This window comes from Kogia breviceps, chromosome 1, assembly GCF_026419965.1.
Source record: "Kogia breviceps isolate mKogBre1 chromosome 1, mKogBre1 haplotype 1, whole genome shotgun sequence".
NCBI classification, from domain to species: Eukaryota; Metazoa; Chordata; class Mammalia; order Artiodactyla; family Physeteridae; genus Kogia; species Kogia breviceps.
Genome location: NC_081310.1, coordinates 15,299,330 through 15,314,208, shown reverse-complemented (window position 1 = coordinate 15,314,208; position 14,879 = coordinate 15,299,330). Strand labels below are relative to the sequence as shown.

General features: G+C 41.9%; 1 protein-coding gene across 12 annotated transcripts in view; it reads left to right on the top strand.

Annotated features, from left to right (window-relative positions):
• The window catches only part of ESRRG (estrogen related receptor gamma), a 645,982-nt gene that overhangs the window by 24,519 nt on the left and 606,584 nt on the right, over positions 1 to 14,879 (top strand). The gene's annotated exons all lie outside the window — the stretch shown is intronic.

Here is a 14,879-nt window from a genome sequence, read left to right as displayed (position 1 = left end):
ACTAAATAAAGCCAGGAGTCACTTGGGTAAAATTCAAGATCAGATGCATGCAATGGCTTGGAGACTGAGAATTCATGACAAAAATCAAAGTGTGATTCCCTGTGGTCAACAGTAAGCTAGGTTTGGAGGATGAGATCACGAAAAAGCCAAACAGGCAAAGGTTTACTATGGTTATGAGCAAGCTGTAGTTCTGTGAATCAAGAGCACAGAGTGGTGAAAGCAGTGGTGTATTGGAAGCCCAAACAGACAAGACTAGGTGATTTGAAGGGATTTCCTTAACACAGAGGTGGTAGAGTGGTTTGAACTCACTCTGAGCAACTGGTAGCTGCTGTTCAGAGTGCTCCGTGGGGCACAATCTGAGACCCTGTTTGGTGTGTGCAGGACAGGTCGCCAGGATCGATTAGCTGCGTCTGCCATAGATGCCTAGGCTGGGCGGGGTCGGCAGCCTGTGTGCCACGTGGTTGCCGTCCGAGCTGATGAAGAGGAAGCTGGCCCGCGGACTCCAGGATGTGGCCATGGGCAGCTCTCTAGTGAGCAATAAAGTAGGCTGCGTGAAGTGCCTTGGAATTAGAAACTAATTGAACAGGGGTGATGTACCCTTTAAAAAGATCGGAGTTCACCCACTTCAGTTTTTTTTTTTTTTTGTGGTACGCGGGCCTCTCACTGCTGTGGCCCCTCCCGCTGCGGAGCACAGGCTCCGGACGCGCAGGCTCAGCGGCCATGGCTCACGGGCCCAGCCGCTCCGCGGCATGTGGGATCTTCCCGGACCGGGGCACGAACCCGCGTCCCCTGCATCGGCAGGCGGACTCTCAACCACTGCGCCACCAGGGAAGCCCCACCCACCTCATTTTAAAGAACCTTGAAGGATATGGTGTGTTCTGGAAGCCCGAAAATATTAAAATCTCTTAGAGTTCACTAACCCCAGAGCTATGATTCATGAACTATGGCTGTTTTGCTGCTAGCCTCTTTGATTTTTTTTTTTGGCCTTTTTTCCCACTCATGTTTTTTAACTAGGCTAACTTCACCTAACTCAGTCCCCCATTTTTTTTTTCCTGAACATCAGACGACTTGAGACTTCCTTCCACCTAGAATACTTGGCTCCCTGGGCTATGAGGGCAGGTGGAGGAGATGAAAGCCACCTCCCATAGGCCCCAAGGCAGGGGTGTGTCTGGCGATATGGGGAAATGGGTCGTTTAGGAAAGTGATTAAGTAGATTTTGATATGGTACCTCGTGAGAGCATCCCCCTTCACCCCCGTTAAAAATTAAGAATTTTTGCTCCTTCCCAAGCTGCTTTGATGATACATCCAGAACTAATGGTGCTCCATCTAGTTCAATCCCGAACATAAGCAAGCAGACACATCCGAATGCATTTGATTGTAAGGAACAGGACCTTGGCTTCATACTTCTTGCCTGTGCTTGAGATGGTCTCTGCATCTGGGCCTGTAGGTGTTGAAAGGAGTATTTGGAACAGAGTGTACGTTTGTAGCCAATTTCCTTTGTGGCTTTGCACAATGTCCATGTAAAGCAGCCTTGCGTGGCATCTAAATGGAAGCCGACTCTCATTGTCTTGGAATATTCTCTTCCCTGGGTTAGAGACATTCATGCCCGAGCACCTTGGTGGAAAAATCAAGCTGATGCTTTGCTCTTGTGCACTTGCTGTTGTCCAAAATCAGTCTGATGGATAAAGTCCCTGTCTTTTAGACTATCCCATTGCATTTTGGGGTATGGGCTACCAGATATCACGATTTAACATATGTGCCCATGCAATCTGTTGTAAATAGATTCTTGTAATAATGTTTTGAAGATCCATGAGATTTATTTAAACAGAGTTCTGACAAATACCATGAGAAAGCTATAATGAACTCTGGAAGTCCAAGTGGTGGAGAAATTATACATATAGGAGGAGATGGGTAATAGGTACGAGGAGGTAGCATTTAGGAAGAGATCTGAAGGATGTCTGGGATTTTGACGAATGGAAATAGTGCTAGAGCTTGAGAGAGAGTCCAGGGTTTGGACATGGTGGCAGCTCTATCCAGTTTTGTTTGAGTAGGTTAAACGTTTGTATGGTAAAGAATTAGGAGAAAAGCCAGGAAAGATTTTTAAACACTGTGGAGAGACCCGAATGCCAGTTTGGGGTATTTGTTTTTAATTTGGTAAGTTATGGGGAAGTACTGAATTTTTTAAAGCACAGCGGTAATATTATCAGAGTCAGTAACGACGTGCTTTAAATAGAGTTCATCTCAAATGGGCCACTCTTTTTATGAAGATTTTTATCTATATAAGGACATAAATATGTATGTATAAATTTCCACAGCCAAAGGAAAAGGTAGTATTTTATGGCATAAAATTATATATTTTGGCTCTGACTCAGCAGTCATAAAATCTATTTCCAAGCATAAGAAAGATAGAAAACACTCTTTATAACGTCTTAAATAATTGTAGGGAGGCCGGTGCCATGGCCCCTGTGCATAAGTAGCTCACAGTGAATTTTAAGGGGGTTTTTAAAAAATACATTCCAGCATTAAGTTTGGACATAGAAACAGACCGTATATCTAACAGGTAACTTCTCTGTGAACTTCCAGTCCCACTAGCTGCAATGAAATGTTCATATATGCATTTAAATGCAACTATTTAGAAGAACTTGTACCTTTTCCTATGTCGGTGGCCTAATAAAACAAACTTTACAAACTAAGCCAAGAGGGAAAAAAGTGCGATATCTGTGTATAAGTTTCAGCTTCCAAGCAGAAGGGGGCGACCAGAAGTCATATAGGACTCTTTATCAGGGAAGTATTGGCATTTGATTGTCACGAGTAAGTTTTGGGTGTACTTTGAATGCTGGGTAATGTCATCACTAATAAATGAATGCCGCCTAAGCTGTTAATCCAGGGCAGAAAAGTCGGAGTCACCCAGGGGCTGGTGAACAAAAGCAAGGGGTCTTATCAAGTGTTTTTAGGAAGAGGAGATTTGAATTACTGTTATTTACTTATCTTTAATTTTTCCGACGTAACATAACAGAGATTTTTTTTCTTCCAAGTTCTAAATAAGCCAGACTATTAACATTATCCAGAGGATATTGAAATTACTGATGTTTGAGTTCTGCTGTAATGTCTCTGCTTAGCTTGCAAAACGGATTAATATGTGGAAAATGACCAGTCTCATCAATACACCCAGTTCTTTTAAAACTGTATTGTTTCAGTCTTTTAAATTTCTCAGTTCCAGGTAGGGGGTAAATGGAGGGGAAGGAAGACCCATTTTTAAACCATGATAGGCTCACAGAACGTGGCAACAGCATAAAACTCAGGAAAATTTATTGTGTGCCAAAAATAATTTTTACAGCCTTTTCCACTTCAGAGTGATAGGAGTGAGTTTGGTGCAATTCAGTCAGGCAGAGGAGCTTGTCAAGGTTAAGGCAGTAAGGCTGGAGACTGGCTCATGACCACGGGGGAGGGGGGCAAAATTCAAAGCCAAGTGTCTCATGTCAGCAAACTTAAGGCTGGCCGAGCAGCTTGGGACAGGAGACGTGGTGTTACCAAGAGGAATGCTAAAGGACTGTTTGTTTCCCTAAACCCCTCTCTTGATAAGTGAGGCTCTTTATCCTAGACGATGCAGAGCTTTTCTTTTTCTGTGATTAGCTGTGTGTAAACCAAAACCATCCATGGCTTTTGCAGCAGTCCTCTCAGTCGATACTTCACCAAATACTTTCAGGAACTAGTCGTAGGATCACTTAGAAACAAGCCCACTGAGACTGGGTGGCGTGAGTGTGTGTGTGGGGGAGGTGTAGAGCCGAGGGGCTTCCTGAGCTGTGATGTAGCAGGGAGGGTCCCCCCCGGGGGAAGTCTGGCCTGAAGACAGCCATTCAGTCAAAGCAGCTCCCCTTTGATCTCACATATCACCATCCCAAATACTCCTACTTTCAAAAACAGTGGTTTTCTTGCTTGAAAATTGTGTGAAATCTATTGCTCCGAGTCTATTACATTTAAAGACTTTTACCTAATCTCAGGGTTTCTTGTTGTTGTTATTGTTTTTGTTTGTTTGTTTTGGTCTTTGGAAGAGAGCATGGTTTTGTATTCCTTACCAAATAAGTCTTTCAATTTGGGGATATTGCATTAATGTTTAATTTTTACATAGCCAAATGAATTCCCCATAATCTAATTGGGTCACTGATTTAGTTCTTAAAATGGTAAGTGCGTGGTCCCAAAGTTTATTTTATTTATCTAGAATGTGAAATAAGGTGAAGGTATTTTTATTAGTTTCTACTTGGTGAAACCTATAGCCTTGACCCCTAGGAGACTTTCAGGTCATGTAGCCCAACAACGTCACGTGGTTGGAAATCATGGGACAGAAAAACAGATCTGAGACTAGAGGTGGGCCCCTAGGATGAGGCAGGTGCGGGCTGATTGCGTGTAGCTGGGGGCAGGAAGTCTAAGCAGGAGACTAGTGCCTAGAATCTGTTACCATGGAGACGGATAGGCGCCTCTCCGCTTCGGAGAAGGTCAGAGAGTGGTATATGGTTGGTGGCTCTTCTAGCCAGCCAGGGAGTCCAGGGAAGTCCAATCAGCAGCAACCTGGACCCGTGCACAGGGCCAGCGTTCGGAAGCCAGGTTCAAGAACCCAGAACTTGCTGATTAAGGATCAGGAGAAGAACAACTCAACCCAAATCCTGGCCCCACCCTTTACTAACTCATGGCTCTGCGCAGGTTGTTTAATCTCTCTAAACTCCAGCTTCTGTAAAGTTATAAAAATGAGATAGTGCCTACCTTGTAAGGGTATTGTGGTGTTAAAAATAATAAAACACTTGGCACATGTCTGAACCACACTGAGTGCAACAAATGATAGCTTTAAAAAATAGCTGGTTATATGAGGGTTATGTCTAGAGCAAAGTGGAGGTCTGATTATAGAAACAAGGAGTTCAGTTACTGCAAGTAGGATACCCGGTGAGTATAAGACCAGGAAAATGATTATTATGACATGACATTGAGCCCTCTTAGACTGCCCCTGACTAGAGATCAGGATGGATATCACGCTTAGAATGGATCTGAATTTGCATGTGACTCTGATGGGGTCTCTTTGGGAATGAGAGGGTCACAAAGACGAGGAACTAGATGGGATATGGCACTTTAATTATCCAACTGAATTCGCACGGAGCCATGCTTAGCCTGTGATCCTTCAAAAGCACTTTCCTAGAGACTAACCCATCATGTGAACTTTTCCCAAGATTTGTTCCTCCCCAAGAAGCCTCATCTGTAAGGAAGAGTTTTAAGATGAATCTCAAATCACAGAGTTTATAACACTTTTTTTATTGCAAAATTCACAATATCCGATGTGAAAAGTATGATGAATGGGAATACGGGTCTTTTTCATGATGATGTCACTGTTTTCTTCCTTATACTGAAGCCCAGTGCCCTGTGCCACCCAACACTTGCTGCTCCCGACTCTTTCCTACCTCTGTCTCCACTTCAAGACACTGCAGTTCTCTACTCAACAGAGAAGACAATGAAGTCTTACCCTTATCTAGTCCATTATCATTTACAAAGCGCCGGGCCCCTTTGATCTCATTTGTCTCCCCCTCAACTGGTGAGGCAGGAATCACCTCCATTGAGGAAGTGAGGCTCAGACAGTTGAACTGCCCAAGGTCACACAGCTGGAAAGTGATACAGCCACATCTAGAAGCCAGGTTTTCTGAATAGAAGCTCTGTGACTTCTTCTACTTTCCCATGTTGACTGCAAGCTGATGGTGGCTTATTATGTGCTCCCCTCCTGTGTCATTGTGGGTTTTTTTTTTAATTGAAGTATTGTTGACTTAGAATAATGTGTTAGTTTCAGGTGTGCAGCAAAGTGATTCAGCCATTTATACATACATATCTATGTTTTTTCAGATTCTTTTCCCTTATAGGTTATTACAGAATATTGAGTAGAGTTCCCTGTGCTATACAGTAGGTCCCTGTTGGTTATCTGTGTTATATATATAGTAGTGTGTATGTCACTGTGCTTTAAACAGTGGCCTCCGGGGCTTTCACCAGTTCACTAGGTACCAGTCCTCTGCACTCAGCTCTCAAAATGTGCCATCCACACCAGCACTGTTCACAGGGGCTCCAGGGGATGAAAGAGGCTGTCCTGTCTCTGATTTCATTTTCCTCTTGAGTCAAAGATAAGTATGTGATAGATGTCAGAATCTGTGAAGCTTAAAAAGGAATAGGCACTGAGGGAAGAGCAGCGTCCCAGAATGTTTTGGGTGCAGAGCCTTGTTCTAGTAACAATCACTGTGTATTATTTTGTGAGAGCATCCAGGATCAGAGCAAAAACAGAGAGATTTTTTTTTCTTTTTCAAAACAAGTCAGATCAAGTTGCTCCTCTGCTCAGAACTCTCGTCTCTCTGATCTCACGCCCTGTCTTTTTCCAGTGCCCCGTCCTGCCCCACCTCTGAGTCTGCCTCAGCTGTTTCTTGAACAGAGCAAATATGCGGGTATCTCCAGGCCTTTACACTTGGGGTTTCTTCCTGCAATGCAGAAGAGGTTACCCTTCCTTCTTTGGGCACGAGGAAGCCACTTTAAGATTGTGAGGCAAGGAGTGGCATTAGTCACTCATGTCATCATTCTCTGACACAAATACAATCATGTCATTCCCCTTTAAAATCCTTCACCTGCTGCCCATTGTGGCATGACATCTAGATTCCATAAACTGGCGGAGGACTTCTTACTCTCTGCTTCCCCTTTCAGATTCCAGCAATGCCGGCAGAGGGAGGATGCTTTAGCCCGTTCTTCCTGTCAGCAAGCCCAAGAAAACATAATACAGTAGGAAACTTATCAGAACTGCGTGCTTATGTATAAACCAAGCTTCAAGACACATCTCCAACCCAAGCCTTCCAGACTGGGTCCTTAAACCCTTCAACATAGGATGACAGAAGCCCCGCTGAACAGCACAGAATTATCTGGAGTCTCTACTCACAGCATATTTTCCCCTCTGCCAAGAAAGCCCTCTATTCTTTTTTATTTTATTTAAAAATTGTCCCCAGCTTTATTGAGATATAATTGACATATAACGTTGTACAACATAGTGATTTGATATGTATATCTATTGCAGAATAATTACCACAATAAGCTTAGTTAACACTATCCATCACCTCACATAGGTACTATTTTTTTATTTTGGTGGTGAGAACTGTCAAGATCTACTCTCTTAGCAACTTTAAAATATATAATACTGTATTGGTAACTGTAGTCACCGTGCTATGCATTACATCCCCAGAACTTATTCATCTTATAACTGGAAGTTCATACTCCTTGACTGCCTTCACCCATTTCCCCCCATCACTAACCCCTTGCCCCTGGCAACCACCAATTTGTCCTCTGTTTCTATGAGTTCCATGGTTTTTGGGTTGTTGTTTTTTTTTAACACCTTTATTGGAGTATAATTGCTTTACAATGGTGTGTTAGTTTCTGCTGTATAACAAAGTGAATCAGCTATACATATACGTATATCCCCATATCCCCTACCTCCTGCGTCCATGTTTTTATATGCCACATACAAGTGGAATTTCTCTGTCTTTGTCTGATTTATTTCACTTAGCATAGTGCTCTCAAGTTTCATCCCTGTTGTTGCAAATGGCAGTATATCCTTCTTTTTAATGGCTGAATAATAATACATATATAATTATAATTCTATTTATATTATACATTATATTATTATATTATATTATAATATATTATATATATAATTAAACAGTTAGATTGTTTCTATGTCTTGGCTATTTTAAATGCTGCTTCCGTGAACATAGTGGTGCAGATATCTCTTTGAGATGGTAATTACATTTTCTTCAGATGCATACTCACAAATGGAATTGCTGGATCCTAAGGTAGTTCTATTTTTAATCTTTTTTAGGGAACTTTCATACTGTTTTCCATATGACTGCATCAATTTATATCCCTACCAACAGTGTACAAGGGTTTCCTTTTCTCTACATTCTTGCCAACTTTTGTTACCTTTTATTCTTTTGGTAATAGCCATTCTAATGGGTGTGAGGTAGTATCTCATTGTAGTTTTGATTTGCATTTCCCTCATGATTAGTAATATTGATTGATTGTATTGATACCTGTTGACTTTTTGAATATCTTCTTTGGAAACATGTCTCTTCAGGTTCTTTGACTATTTTAAAATTAGGTTATTTGTTTTTTCTATTGAGTTGTCTGAGTTTCTCATATATTTTGGAAATTAACTTTTATCAGATATGTGGTTTGCAAATATTTTCTCCCATTCCGTAGGTTGCCTTTTCATTTTGTTGATTTTTTTTTTTTTCTCTGCAGAAGCTTTTTAGTTTGATGTGGTTCCCCTTGTTTATTTTTGCTTTTGTTGCTTGTGCTCTGGGTGTCATGTCCATAAAAGTCACTGCCAAAACCAGTGTCAAGGAGCTTTTTCCCTATGTTTTCTTCTAGGAGTTTCACAGTTTCAGATCTTACATTTAAGTCTTTAATTTATTTCAAGTTAATTTTTCTGAGTGGTGTAAGATTGGGGTCCAGTTTCATTCTTTTACATGTGAACATTGAATTTTCCCATTAATTGAAGGGACTGTCTTTTCTCCATTGAGTGTTCTTGGCTCCCTTGTCAAATACTAGTTCATTGTTTATGCATGGGTTTATTTCTGGGTTCTTGGTTCTGTTCCATTGGTCTATGTGTATGTTTTTAGACCAGTACCATACTGTTTGATTACTATAGCTTTGTAGTATAGTCTGAAGTCAGGGAGCCTGATTCCTTCATCTTTTTTTCCCTAGGATTGCTTTAGCTATTAGGGGGCTTTTATGGTTCCATATGAATCTTAGGGTTTTTTTTTTTTTTTCTATTTCTGTAAAAAGTGCTATTGGAATCTTGATAGGAATTGCATTGGATCTATAGATTACTTTGAATAGTATGGACATTTTATTATTAATTCTTCCACTCTGTGAACATGGGGTATCTTTCTATTTATCTGTGTCTTCTTCAGTTTCATTCATCAAGGCCCTCTCTTTTTTATTCTCCTTTTCTCTACCTTATCAGCTGCCTGGCTGATTCTACTAATCCTCCAAGCTCATGCTTGGCCTTCTTTGACCCCATCCCATGCCCTGCTGCATTAGGGGCCCTCTTCTGTGCACCTGTATAGTGCACATAATATACATTGAAGAAGTTATCTGTTTATGCACCAGCCTCCTCCAAAGACCAAGAGCTTCTTGTAGACACATCCATGTCAGATTTACCTTGGGTATGTGAATGATGGATTAGAAAAATATTGCTTGGAATACAGTTGGTTTTTAAATAAATTATTTTTAAAGAATAAATGACAAGGTCTAAGCTTTGGAAAGATCATTCTGAGATCTGAGTGTAAGTAATTGGCCACATTTCATCTGGGAGTTGCACAGAAGGGGTGGGAGGTAATTTCATTAGCCCAGGCAATACCCAAGGGAAACCTGAACTTGAGAAGTGGCAGCTCATACTCTGTGGGCCCTGGTTTCCTCACCTGCAAAAGAGGAGTTTTAACAGCATCTATGTCGTAGGATTGTCATGAGGATATACCATGCTGAGAATGCAACACATATGATTATTAAAAAAATATTAGCATTAGTCCTGTATAATGGTGAAGAGCACAGCTCTGGGCCATGCTTCCAGGATTGACTCTCAGTTTCCAGAGTTACTTTCTGGTTGAATCCCAGCAAATTTCCTAATCTCTTTGTGCCTCAGTTTTTACATCTTTACAATGGAGATAATAATAGCACTTAATTCATAAGTTGTTGTAAGATTTATATGAATTGATGCATATACAGCATTTAGACCTGTCATGTAGCAACATGTTAATAAACATTAATTTGAAACACATACACACAAGAGTGGAAAGAAAAATTGTTGAGATGGAATCAACATGAATTGATAACCAAGTGAAGTGCGTGTGGATGGATATGTATTTGTTGGCATAGAGTGAGGTAGGAGAAAGAATCTGAGGTACATTTGGTTTGGGGACTGAATGACCCTATAGATAATTGATACCTTGAACCAAGATGGGGAGCAGAATAGAATAAATTTGAGAAGTTGGGCCGACATTAATTCAGCTTTGTATCTGGTCAGTTTGAAATGGTGTTGAGTTTTTATGTATTAATGATGAGGAGGTTGGGATTTCAGATGTAGAATTTATGATTTAAGAATTATTAATGTATAAGTATTAAAAATAATAATTAATATTTATTGAAAACTGTGAACTCTGTGCTAAACATTTTGTATGCCTTATCTCACTTAAGGCTGTCAGCATCCCCAGGAAAAAGGTACAATGATCAGCTTCCTCTCACAGATGGGGAAATCAGGCCCAGAACAGACAAGTAACTTGCCCCAGGTCTCCTGATGAAGTGGTCAGCAAGGGTTTGACTCCAGGCAATTTTATGCTGGAGTCTACACTGTTTATTCTTTTTGGGACTATTTCCAAGGCAAAGGCTGAAGCTATGAGGTTGACCAAGAGAGCGTGGTGAGAAAGAGGATGTGTCCAATAGGGATGTTTTTGACCTAACCTTCCACATTCTTTTACTCAACTTCTTATTGCCAACAATATAAACAAAATAGTAAGGACTCAGTAGATGTTGGGTGAGTGAATGAATAGTTGGATGTTAGAGGTTCAGGCTTTGCGGCCATACAGTAGAGGAAGGTTCACTGGCTCAGGCTGTCTTGACAGCAAGTGACTCAAACCCACAGTTCGCAAAGAAAACCGGATGCATCAGGATCACCTGGGGTGGTTTCTTGAAAACAGACTCCCAATTCCCAGCCCTGACCCACTGCAAAGCAAATCGGGGTCAGCCTGGCACTCCGTGTCCTTAATAAATGCCGGGGAGCTTCAGATGGGCAGCCAGTTTGTTACCCACGACATTGACCAACCAAGTTTGCCTGGGATTGAAATGTGGTATTTTTGTTCCATAAAGTGCAGCCATAAAGGAATGAGATTGGTTTTCTTGTGCGTGTCCTAAACCAGCTGATGATTTTAAAAGAGGAATTCCCCAAATGTTTAGAGCAATCGCAGGCTCGGTGAGGTAATTACGTAGCCTCCCCGAGCGACTGTTTTGTAGGGAAATGCTCATTTGGATTTGTAGTTTCTGGTGTGTTTAATAAAACCACTTTCATTACTAAAACAGCGTCCCTTCATAAATATGGTTTTTCTGGATACAAAGGAAAACATAGAGGAGCAGAGCATTCATCCGACATTATTACTATGTGTTCTCCACTTCATCGTCACTCTCTGTGTTTGGAGAGGAGTCAATTGGGTCATTTTCTGAGCTCCGTGGACCAGCATCATTCCTGCGTATATTTGAATTGTTCACAACACTTTGACCTTTACCAGAGAACAGCTCTGCACTGATGCCAAGCGTTGCTATTATACAGTAGAGCCTTTGTGAAATGGTGGGGGAGGACCCAGCTACACCTGTGCTACAGGCTGACTGCCATTAGAATTCTATAGAACATTTCTCAGAGTATGATTTGACCTCTGGAGAATCTGAATCCAGGCAATGATGAACATTGCTATATCAGGGGGCTGCTGAAGTTTTATATCTTAGCTTGGTCTGGTTTGGTAAATGCAAAAGAGTTTCTGGGCCTGATAAGTTAGACCTCTGTGCAATTAATTCATGGCTGTCCGCATTTCTAGTAGATTTCACATATACTGTTGGAAACATCCACCATATATACTTTTTTTTTTTTTTTTTGCGGTACGCGGACCTCTCACTGTTGTGGCCTCTCCCGTTGCGGAGCACAGGCTCCGGACGCGCAGGCTCAGCGGCCATGGCTCACGGGCCCAGCCGCTCCGCGGCACGTGGGATCTTCCCGGACCGGGGCACGAACCCGCGTCCCCCGCATCGGCAGGCGGACTCTCAACCACTGCGCCACCAGGGAAGCCCCACCATATATACTTTATCTCACAATAATTACACAGAAAATTAAAAAGAATCAATTCCAGTTTCATAGTATTTCGGCTTAACCATTTTTTTGCTCTGCATACAGGTCGAATTGCTTTAATTCTCATTTTATCTTTCTGTAAGGTAGGGATCATATTCACTTCATTAGATCATTGTAAGCGATAACTAGAATTAGAAAAGATTTCCTTTAAGGGGACATACCTGGGGAGAAGGTTCCTTCATGTGAGTTCTTCCAGGCATATTTCTTCTTGGCCCTTCATTCATTCCTTTAAAACGTATTTATTGAACACCTACTATGGGCCAGTTATGCTTCTAGGTGCTGGAGATCTCACTGGGAAAAAATAGCCAGAAAATGCCATGTCTCATACAGCATCCAGACATAGAGACCGAGGCAAACAGGAAAGGGAATAAATAAGTCAGTTACAAAGTATGTTAGAAGCCGTTAAGGGCTACCGGGAAAACGAAGGAAAAGCAGGTGGGGAGCAGTGGGTTGCGGAGCAGGTGGTGATTCAGTTTTTTTTTTTTTTTTCCGCGGTTACGCGGGCCTCTCACCGTTGTGGCCTCTCCCGTTGCGGAGCACAGGCTCCGGACGCGCAGGCGCAGCTGCCATGGCTCACGGGCCCAGTCGCTCCGCCGCATGTGGGATCCTTCCAGATCAGGGCTCGAACCCGTGTCCCCTGCATTAGCAGGCGGATTCTCAACCACTGTGCCCCCAGGGAAGCCCAGGGCAGCTTTTATGGAATAGCATTCCATGGGACACTAGTCCTAAGAAATGCTGAGCTTAAAAAGTGTTTCACTATTTAATAAGTTGGGAAATACATTTTAGAGATTTATAATGCTTGTTAGCATATTAGATAATTTGAAAAGACCTGCTAGAAAGAAACCTATTTAACTCAAACATATTTACCAATATTTTCTTCCCTCCCTCCCTGCTCCCTCTCCCTCCCCCTTCTCCCCTCCCCCCCTCTTCCTCCCTCCCTCCCCCCTCCCTCTCCTTCTTTCCTAATAAGCCAGAGCAGCCACCATAGCTCTAAACCAACCCTCAAATGTGCATACAACCCTGCTGACTGATGATCACTAGGGCTTCTGAGGCAGAACAGTCAAGGAAAAATGCCTCCATTCTGGGACCCTGGACCTAAGTATGAGACCTGCATCTGCCACTTTGTCCCTCAGCAAATTGAACTTTCCTTATTTTTGGTTTCATCATCATCTCTCAGTTGGGCATCATAAGAATGCCAACTTGGTGGGGTTGTTGTAAGGGTTAACTAACACCCAGTGTTAATGCCTTTCTGAACTGTAGACTCCTCCAAATACAGGTGTCTTATGTGCTTCTTTATTCGCTTTTTTGGAACCTGGGATGAGTCAGTCCACTGTTATTACCCTGTCTGGGGTTCATTTATAAAGAGCTTGCCAAAGGAGCGTTGAAGGAGAAAGAATGAACATTCAGCGTCTGTGAGACAGTGAAGAGCTGCCCTCCTGCACCAGAATCCAAACCCTGGGCCTTATTAGTATCAGGCTCCAATCAGCTAAACTAATGAATCACAGGCCCATTTCGTTACAGGAGCTAGTGGTTCCCAAACTTGGGAGCATGCCAGACTCACTTGGGAGTTTTAAAAACATACTGTCGCCTGTCACCAACCCAGACATTCTGATTTTGTTGCTGTGGTCTGTGACTTGAGCATCAGGAAAAGCTTTCCAAGTGATTCCAGTGTACAGCAAAGTTTGGAGACCACGGATTTAAACCTGGTCAAGAAAAAAGCTTCTGTACCAGAATGTTCACTGCAGCTCTGTTTACAATAGCAGGACATGGAAGCAACCTAAGTGTCCACTGACGGATGGATAAAGAAGATGTGGCACATATATACAATGGAATATTACTCAGCCATAAAAAGAAACCAAATTGAGTTATTTGCAGTGAGGTGGATGGACCTAGAGTCTGTCATACAGAGTGAAGTAAGTCAGAAAGACAAAAACAAATACCTTATGCTAACACATATATATGGAATCTAAAAAAAAAAAAGGTTCTGAAGAACCTAGGGGCAGGACAGGAATAAAGACACAGACGTAGAGAATGGACTTGAGGACACGGAGAGGGGAAGGGTAAGCTGTGACAAAGTGAGAGAGTGGCATGGACATATATACACTACCAAATGTAAAATAGATAGCTAGTAGGAAGCAGCCGCATAGCACAGGGAGATCAGCTCGGTGCTTTGTGACCACCTAGAGGGGTGGGATAGGGAGGGTGGGAGGGAGAAGCAAGAGGGAGGAGATATGGGGATATGTGTATATGTATAGCTGATTCACTTTGTTATAAAGCAGAAACTAACACACCATTGTAAAGCAATTATACTCCAATAAATATGTTAAAAATAATAATAATAATTTTTAAAAAAGAAAAAGAAAGAAAAGCTTCCAAGTAGATCGTTGTTACAAATCAGTGACTTAGATTCTTTTTTTTCTTCTGGAAAGGAAAAAAAGAAAGAAGGAAGAAAGGGAGGGATGGAGGGGAGGGAGGAGAATTTGTGTTTATCAGTTGCCTATTTGGACGAGGCATTGTGCCTTCATATGCATTTAATCTTCCCAATAACTCTGATACTTAAATAGTATGATCCCATTTTAAAGATGCAATCACTGATCCTAGAGAGCTTAAGATATTTCCTAAGGAATTTGAAACAGGACATTGGTCCTGTTTTTCTTGGTCCTTTCCACCACACTGTGACAGCCATTCAACTTTTCTTTAGGCTCACAATGCTTCCCCCACCCCTTTTTTCCCTCTCCTTAGCTTTCTGGTAAAACCTGGTACGCAGCATTTCTGTATCAGTGGCAAATGAAGTCAGTATTACATTTTTTGTTTGGAGGGAGACGCAGTTTTGCATTTTAAGCTTAAATATGATGAGGAAATGACATACTTTATTCCCTTATAATAACTGTACACATAAGGCAGCTGAGTTAACAGTAAATGTAGG